Raw genomic sequence first — 7,703 nt, 5'->3', positions numbered from 1 at the left:
TTTAGAACCCTATCTTGCTGCAGTTTTAAAATCCAACACAGAGACTGAGAATTTCCATCGAGGGGACCCTCGGGTGTAAAAGGCATTGACTGCTGGAAAAGACGGATTAAAAATAAATTGTCTCCAGTTTTACATATGCCTCAGCTCCTGGAATCTCAAGATCACCGTGGAGGGAAATTTGCTGCAGCTCCAGATACCAGCAAAGGACTCCTGAACAGTGAACTCTTGTGTTTTTTAACCTTTTAGCAACGAACTTTAATTGAGTTATGAAAGCAGTTTCGTACTGTATATCGTGTAATTCGGCATGCTGGCGTTTGTGGTGTGTGTATTGTGAAGGTCAGACATGGGGTTATTTTTAAAACTATTTTCATATCTTTACCTGGGTGTTATTTTTTACGAAATAAAAACTAACTCCTTTTTGTTTTAAAATTAAGAAAATTCTGCCAGACTAGTTTCTTTACAATCATCAAATAAATGGTTAAGCACAGGCAATAAATAAATGGCTCATCCTTATAAATTCACAAAAAGAAAACCCTTTTTTTTGTCAGACTTGGATAAAGTAAAAGTAAAGTTTATTTATTAGTCACAAGTAGGCTTACATTAACACTGCAATGAAGTCACTGTGAAAATCCCCTAGTCATCACACTCCGGTGCCTGTTCAGAAGAATTTAGCATGGCCAATGCACCTAACCAGCACGCCTTTTGGACTGTGGGAGAAAACCGGAGCAGCCAGAGGAAACCCACACAGACACAGCCGGGGGGGGGGGGGGGGGGGGTGGCGGGGGGGGCATGTGGGAACGTGCAGATTCTGCACAGTGATCTAAGCAGGAATCAAACCCAGGTCTCAGGCGCTGTGAGGCAGCAGTGCTAACCTCTGTGCCACCGTGCCTCCCTAGCTCAGTGGTAGGATAGGGGAGTCATTTTTACCCCTCCCCATCTGGCCTCAATACGTCGCAATGCACACCCATCAAGAAACACATCAACCTGTTCTAAAAGCAACTTCTTAACAATCACATTGTGAAGTTTCCTTCTCGGATGAATTCATGTGGGCATCACTGGCTGGGTCAGCATTTATTGCCCATCGCTAATTGCCCTTGAACTGAGTGGCTTGCTTGGCCATTTCAGATGACATTTAAGAGTCAACCACATTGCTGTGGATCTGGAGTCACATGTAGACCAGACCAGCTAAGAATGGCAGATTTCCTTCCCTAAAGGGCATTCATTAATGTTTTTTTTACGACAATTAACAGTGGTTTCGTGGCCATCATTAGACTTTTCATTTAAGAGTTTTAGTGAATTCAAATTTCACCATCTGCCATGGTGGGATTCAAACCCAGGCCCCCAGAACATTACGCTGGGTCTCTGGATTATTAGTCTAGTAACAATTCCACCATGCCACCCCATCCCTCATAGAATCATAGAGTAGTTATAGCACAAATGGTAGCTATTCAGCCCATCACTCCTGTGCCAGCTATCTGCAAGAGCAACTCATCTAGTGCCACCCCCCTGTCTTTTTATAGATAATTCTCTAATTTCCTTTCAAAAGCCACAATGGACTTTGCTTCCACCGGACTCACAGGTAGTGCATTCCAGACCCTTCACACTCGCTGCATGAAAACATTTTACTTCACGTCAGCTTTGGTTCGTTTGCCATTCATCTTCAATCGGTGCCCCCTGGTTCTTGATCCTCCCCCCAGTGGGTCAATATCTTGCTATTCATACAGCTGTTGTCCTAGTAGAATTTCCATCTCTGCTTGATCTCTATAAGGTAGCCTTTTAGAAATGCAAATGTGAGGTTCAATATAGTAATATGTCTTTTATAGTTCTTGACATCAGCAGATGTGAGATTCCATAGACGGATGGCATAGCTTGTCTGAATTGTAATTCACATTGGAACCGTCCAAAAACTGGTCAACTTGCAAAACCAGATGTCAGGTGACTTATGGCTACCTGCTCCGTCCACGCCTCCCATGTTTTTGAAACCCTCAAGCATATCTCCTCTCAACTGTCTCTTCCCCAAGGAGAATAACCATCAATCTATCCACATAACTGAAGTTCCTCATCCCTGGAACCATTCTCATGTATCTTTTCAGTACCCTCGCTAAAGCCTTCACATCCTTGCTACACTGCGGTGCCCAGAATTGGACGCAGTACTCCAGTTGAGGCCAAACCAGTGTTTTATAATTGTTCCAACTTTTCCAAGGCTACATGACTGAAGAATACATTTTGGAAAGGCCGTGGACAGGCTGGAGAGCGATAGGATTTTGAAATTATTGCATTCGGAGCTAGTGCAGGTTTGTGGGGACTTGGATAAGCGAGGAGTGGGAATTAGCATGGGTTGGATTTGGGCAATGGGCTTTTGGACAAGTTGTGATTTGTGGTGGCAGAAATATTGAGCTTGACCTGGAGAATGTCAGAGTAATCAAGCCAAAGGTTTTGATTCCAGTCGCTAGGGCTGAGGGTGAGGGACCGATAGATCTGGAAATATTACCGAGATGGGATTGAGGAGATTCCAAATAAGTGAGTTTTGAAATTCAACTTGGGAACAAATAGGATATCAAAATTGTGCCATGTCGACAAAATCAAAGCAGCAAATGCTGGAAATAGTTCCGTAGGCTTGGCAACATCTGTGGAGAGAGAGAGAGAGACAGATGTTTCAAGTCGATGACCTTTTGTTAGAACCGTCATTGATCTGAAACTTTAACTCTGGACGGGATTTTCCAGCCCTTCCCAGCAGGGGGAATCATAGTGGCACAGTGGTTAGCACTGCTGCCTCACAGCGCCAGGGAACTGGGTTTGATTCCCGGCTTGGGTAACTGTGTGGAGTCTGCATGTTCTCCCATGTCTGCGTGGGTTTCCCCTGGGTGTTCCGGTTTCTCCCACAGTCCGAAAGGCGTGCTGGTTAGGTGCATTGGTCATGCTAAATTCTCCCTCAGTGTATCCGAACAGGCGCCGGAGTGTGGCGACTAGGGGAATTTCACAGTAACTCTTCATTGCAGTGTTAATGTAAGCCTACTTGTGACACGAATAAAAAATTTAAATCTTCCAGTTCTGCCAAGGGCAACCACCCCCTCCCACCAGCAGTGGCAGGTTCCCTGGTGGCAGGATAGGTAAGCCACGCAAGATGTCATAGACATCATCGGGACCAGAACTGCTGCCTCACAGCGTCAGGGACCCGGGTTTGATTCCCAGCTTGGGTCACTGTCTGTGTGGAGTTTGCACATTCTCCCCATGTCTGCGTGGGTTTCCTCCGGGTGCTCCGGTTTCCTCCCACAGTCCAAAGATGTGCGGGTTAAGTAGATTGGCCATGTTAAATTGCCCCTTAGTGTCAGGGGGGCTAGCTAGGGTAAATGCATGGGGATATATGGATAGGGATAGACCCTGGGTGGGATTGTGGTTGGTGCAGACTCGATGGGCCGAATGGCCTCCTTCTGCACTGTAGGATTCTATGAAGATCCCACAGAGGGACAATAGCAAGCCACCTCCACTGCTGAAAGGCGCACTATGGGGGTGGGGTGAATGATCCCTGCCACCGCTCCCCCCCCCCACCCCATTTCTCTCTCCATGGACCTTGCTTTTAATTTCAGACTTTGAGCATCTCGTCGATTTTGTGTTATTGCCGAGGAGCAGCGTGGGGCCACGGGTTAAAATCTGGTGGTGGTAGTGAGAGCCCAGTTAGATGGTTTTGGTCGTGCCAGTGTTGAAGGACACTCTTTCTTTATTTAAGACAGTTGGCTGTTGCAGTTTGGTGTGTGGGCAATTTATGTAGTTTGGCAGCTGCTGGTTACATCCTAGCTCCTGTCCTTGGGGAGAGGACAGGTTGCACATGTAGTTTATTTTGGAATGTAACACAGCCACATTAGTGCAGATTGAAACAGAAACAGAACCAGTAAAAAGACAAAATATGCTGGGGAGTGAGCAGTGTCAACAAATTCCACTGAGAATATCTTTTGATGTAGTGAAGCGTCACATTGCACTTTGTAAAAGGATATCTAATAAGAGTTATAGAGAGTCACCCAATGTAAAAGCCTTTTGAAAGTGCCGTTCCCAAAGGATTTAGGAAGGGAATTCCCAAAGGATTTAGGAAAAAAATTCCCAAAGGATTTAGGAAAAAAATTCCCAAAGGATTTAGGAAGGGAATTCCCAAAGGATTTAGGAAGGGTGTTCCCAAAGGATTTAGGAAGGAAATTCTTGAAGGATTTAGGAAGGAAATGGTCAAAGGATTTAGGAAGGGAATTCCCAAAGGATTTAGGAAGGGAATTCTCAAAAGGCTTAGGAAGGAAATTCCCAAAGGATTTAGGAAGGAAGTTCCCAAAGGATTTAGGAAGGAAGTTCCCAAAGGATTTAGGAAGAAAATTCTTGAAGGATTTAGATAGGGACTTCCTGAAGGATTTAGGAAGGAAATTCTCAAAGGATTTAGGAAGAGAATTCCCGAACACAGGAATGTAGTAAATGGAAATCTTGCTGTATGGTATGTTATTAAGCAGTGGGCAGCACAAACTGTAGTGCAGAGTTGGAAAAATGAAAACCGGGATATTTGGGCTGTTTGAGGGTGCTTCTGTTGGATGGAATGGGGGTCGTGGGTTATAGAGAGATGTGTAAATGAGGATGAGAACTTTGAAAGAGTGTTGGCATATCGAGAGTCTGCTGAGTTCACCGAGTATCTAAGGTCCGGGTTAATTGGGATGAATTCAGGGTTTGGAGCTTGGGAAAGCCAGCAAGGAAAGCTTGTCCAAAGTTGAAGTCAGAGGCACACAGTGGTTGTGAGGTAGGGACAGAGGAAGAATAGGTGATCATAAAGATGGACAGGGGTTGAAGCACAGTGCAAGGGAAACTCCCTTTGTACCTCTCCCTACTGAGTGACATGCACAGCTGTCTCTGTTCCACATTAGATCCAATGCGACATGTGTCCATTCTCACACGCCTACTGGAGAACTCGTGTCCTTACATTCCTTCTTTCTTTCAGATGGTTTTCACAGTATCACAAATACCATAGAATCCTACAGTGTAGAAGCAGGCCATTCGGCCCATCGAGTCTGCACCGACTCTCCAGTGGAGCCTGATAATTTCACAGTAACTTCACTGCAGTGTTAATGTAAGCCTTACTTGTGACTAATAAATAAACTGTAACTGTAACTATCCCCACTAATTCCCCTTAACCTACACATCTTCGGACACTAAGGGCCAATTTAGAATGGTCAATCCACCTAACCTAATGCATGCTAGTATTTCCTTGCCTATTAAAAAAAACATTAACTTGTACAATTTGGATCCAGATCATCATCTCTGTCACTGTAATGCACATGCTGGTGTCTCTCGTAAGTTTCTTTTCATGATACTGAATCCTTCTGTTAGTATGAGAAATATCTTCCCACTGACTCTGCCTTGATGCTAGAGCGAAGTTGCCTTCATAGTGGGCTTATTGTGGATGGACCTTGAAAGATAAGAGAACACTGCCTTTGTCTCAGAAGCTCATTCCAGGCCTCCTTATCGCTGTCATTTTTCTTTCCGATTGTCTTTAGTGGATTCCGTTCCACTCTAATCAGAGAGTTTCCAAGGCTCCTCAGGAGCTGGAAGGGCTCCATTCGAACAAGATAGAAAAGAGTCTCAAACAGTATGGGAAAGCTCTATGTTAGAGGCACATGTTCTGTGAACAATAGAATCCCTACAGTGCGGAAGAGGCCATTCAGCCCATCGAGTCTACACCGACTCTCTGACAGAGTATCTCACCCAGGCCCTCTCCCCCGCCCTGTCCCCATAACCCCACACATTTACCATGGCTAATCCATCTAACCTACACATCTTGGGATACTTAGGGGCAATTTAGAATGGCCAATCCATCTAACCGACACATCTTTGGAGTGTGGGAGGAAACCGGAGCACCCGGAGGAAACCCACGCAGACAGGGGGAGAACATGCAAACTCCACACAGACACTCACCCAAGGCCGGGAATTGAACCCGGGCCCCTGGCGCTGTGAGGCAGCAGTGCTAACCACTGTGCCTTCATGCTGCCCTGCTCTGCCTCACTACGACACCCTCTCTATCCCGCAAAGATTGCACACTTCTTCACCACTGAAGCTTAGCCTCATGCTCACTCCTTCGTTCATTTCTGAGCTTCACTGTCTAGTGCTTTGGATCTCAGTGGAAGCACATTCTCCACCTGAGCCTGGGGCAGGAGTGGGGGGGAGGGGGGGGGAGCTGGTGGTCTTTGAATGGAGTTATGCATTTGCTGATTGAGGGTGTACACTCTGAGGGAGGGTACACTGTCTCGGGGAAAGGGAAAGTGTACACATTGTCTGAGGAAGGTACATTCTCTGAGGAAGGGTATACACTGAAGGAGGGACACATTCTGCCTAAGGATGGAAACACTCTGAGGGATGATACACTCTCTAAGGAAGGGGCACACTCTAAGAGAGGGGGGAAAAGGTTAAGGGAGGAGGCATAATCTAAGGGAGGGGGCACACTCTAAGGGAGGGGACACACTCAAAGGGAGGGGCACACTCTGAGGGGGGGAGCACACTCTAAGGGAGGGGACACACTCTGAGGGAGGGGACGCACTCTGAGGGAGGGGACGCACTCTGAGGGAGGGGACACACTCAAAGGGAGGGGCACACTCTGGGGGGGGCACACTCTAAGGGAGGGGACACACTCTGAGGGAGAGGACGCACTCTGAGGGAGGGGACACACTCAAAGGGAGGGGCACATTCTGAGGGGGGGCACACTCTAAAGGAGGGGGCACACTCTAAGGGAGAGGACGCACTCTGAGGGAGGGGGCACACTCTGAGGGGGGGCACACTCTGAGGGGGGGCACACTCTGAGGGGGGGCACACTCTGAGGGAGGGGCACACTCTGAGGGAGAGGACGCACTCTGAGGGAGGGGACACACTCAAAGGGAGGGGCACACTCTGAGGGAGGGGCACACTCTGAGGGAGGGGCACACTCTGAGGGAGGGGACACACTCTGAGGGAGAGGACACACTCTGAGGGAGGGGACACACTCTAAGGGTGGGGGCACACTCTAAGGGAGGGGCACACTCTGAGGAGGGGGGACATACTCTGAGGGAGGGGCATACTTTGCCTGAGGATGGAAATACTCTCTGAGGGAGTGTACACACTCTGAGGTAGGGTACACAGTCTAAGGGAGGAGACTCATTCTCCAAGGGTATACACTCACTTAGGGAAAAGACACACTCTCAGGGAGGGCACACTTTCTGAGGGAAGGTACACACTGTCTGAGGGAACATATACACTGGTCTGAGGGAGGGTATATAGTGAGGTACACATTCTGTCCTCGGGAGGGAACACGCTCTCAGGGAGGGTACACCCTCTGTGGGAGGGGACACACTGAGGGAGGGTACACATTATCTGATGATACACACTGTCAGGGAGAGTGTACATTATCTGTGGGAGGGTGTACAGTGTGTCCCAGGGAGGGTAGACAGGAAAGGAACACTGTACACGTTCTGTCCTATGGAGGGGACACCCTCTGAGGGAGGGGACACATTATCTGATTATACACAGTCAGGGAGGGTGTACATTATGTGAGGGAGGGTGTACAGTGTGTCCCAGAGAGGGGACACACTCTCTCTCAGGGAGGGGACACAGTGAGGCAGAGCACACATTCTGTCCCAGGGTGGGGACACTCGCTCTGCCTATGACTCGGTTACGCGCACGCTCCCCCTCCCAACTCCCCGCTATTGTCT

The sequence above is a fragment of the Mustelus asterias genome, chromosome 11, assembly GCF_964213995.1.
Source record: "Mustelus asterias chromosome 11, sMusAst1.hap1.1, whole genome shotgun sequence".
NCBI classification, from domain to species: domain Eukaryota; kingdom Metazoa; phylum Chordata; class Chondrichthyes; order Carcharhiniformes; family Triakidae; genus Mustelus; species Mustelus asterias.
Note: the sequence above shows the minus strand (reverse complement) of the source record.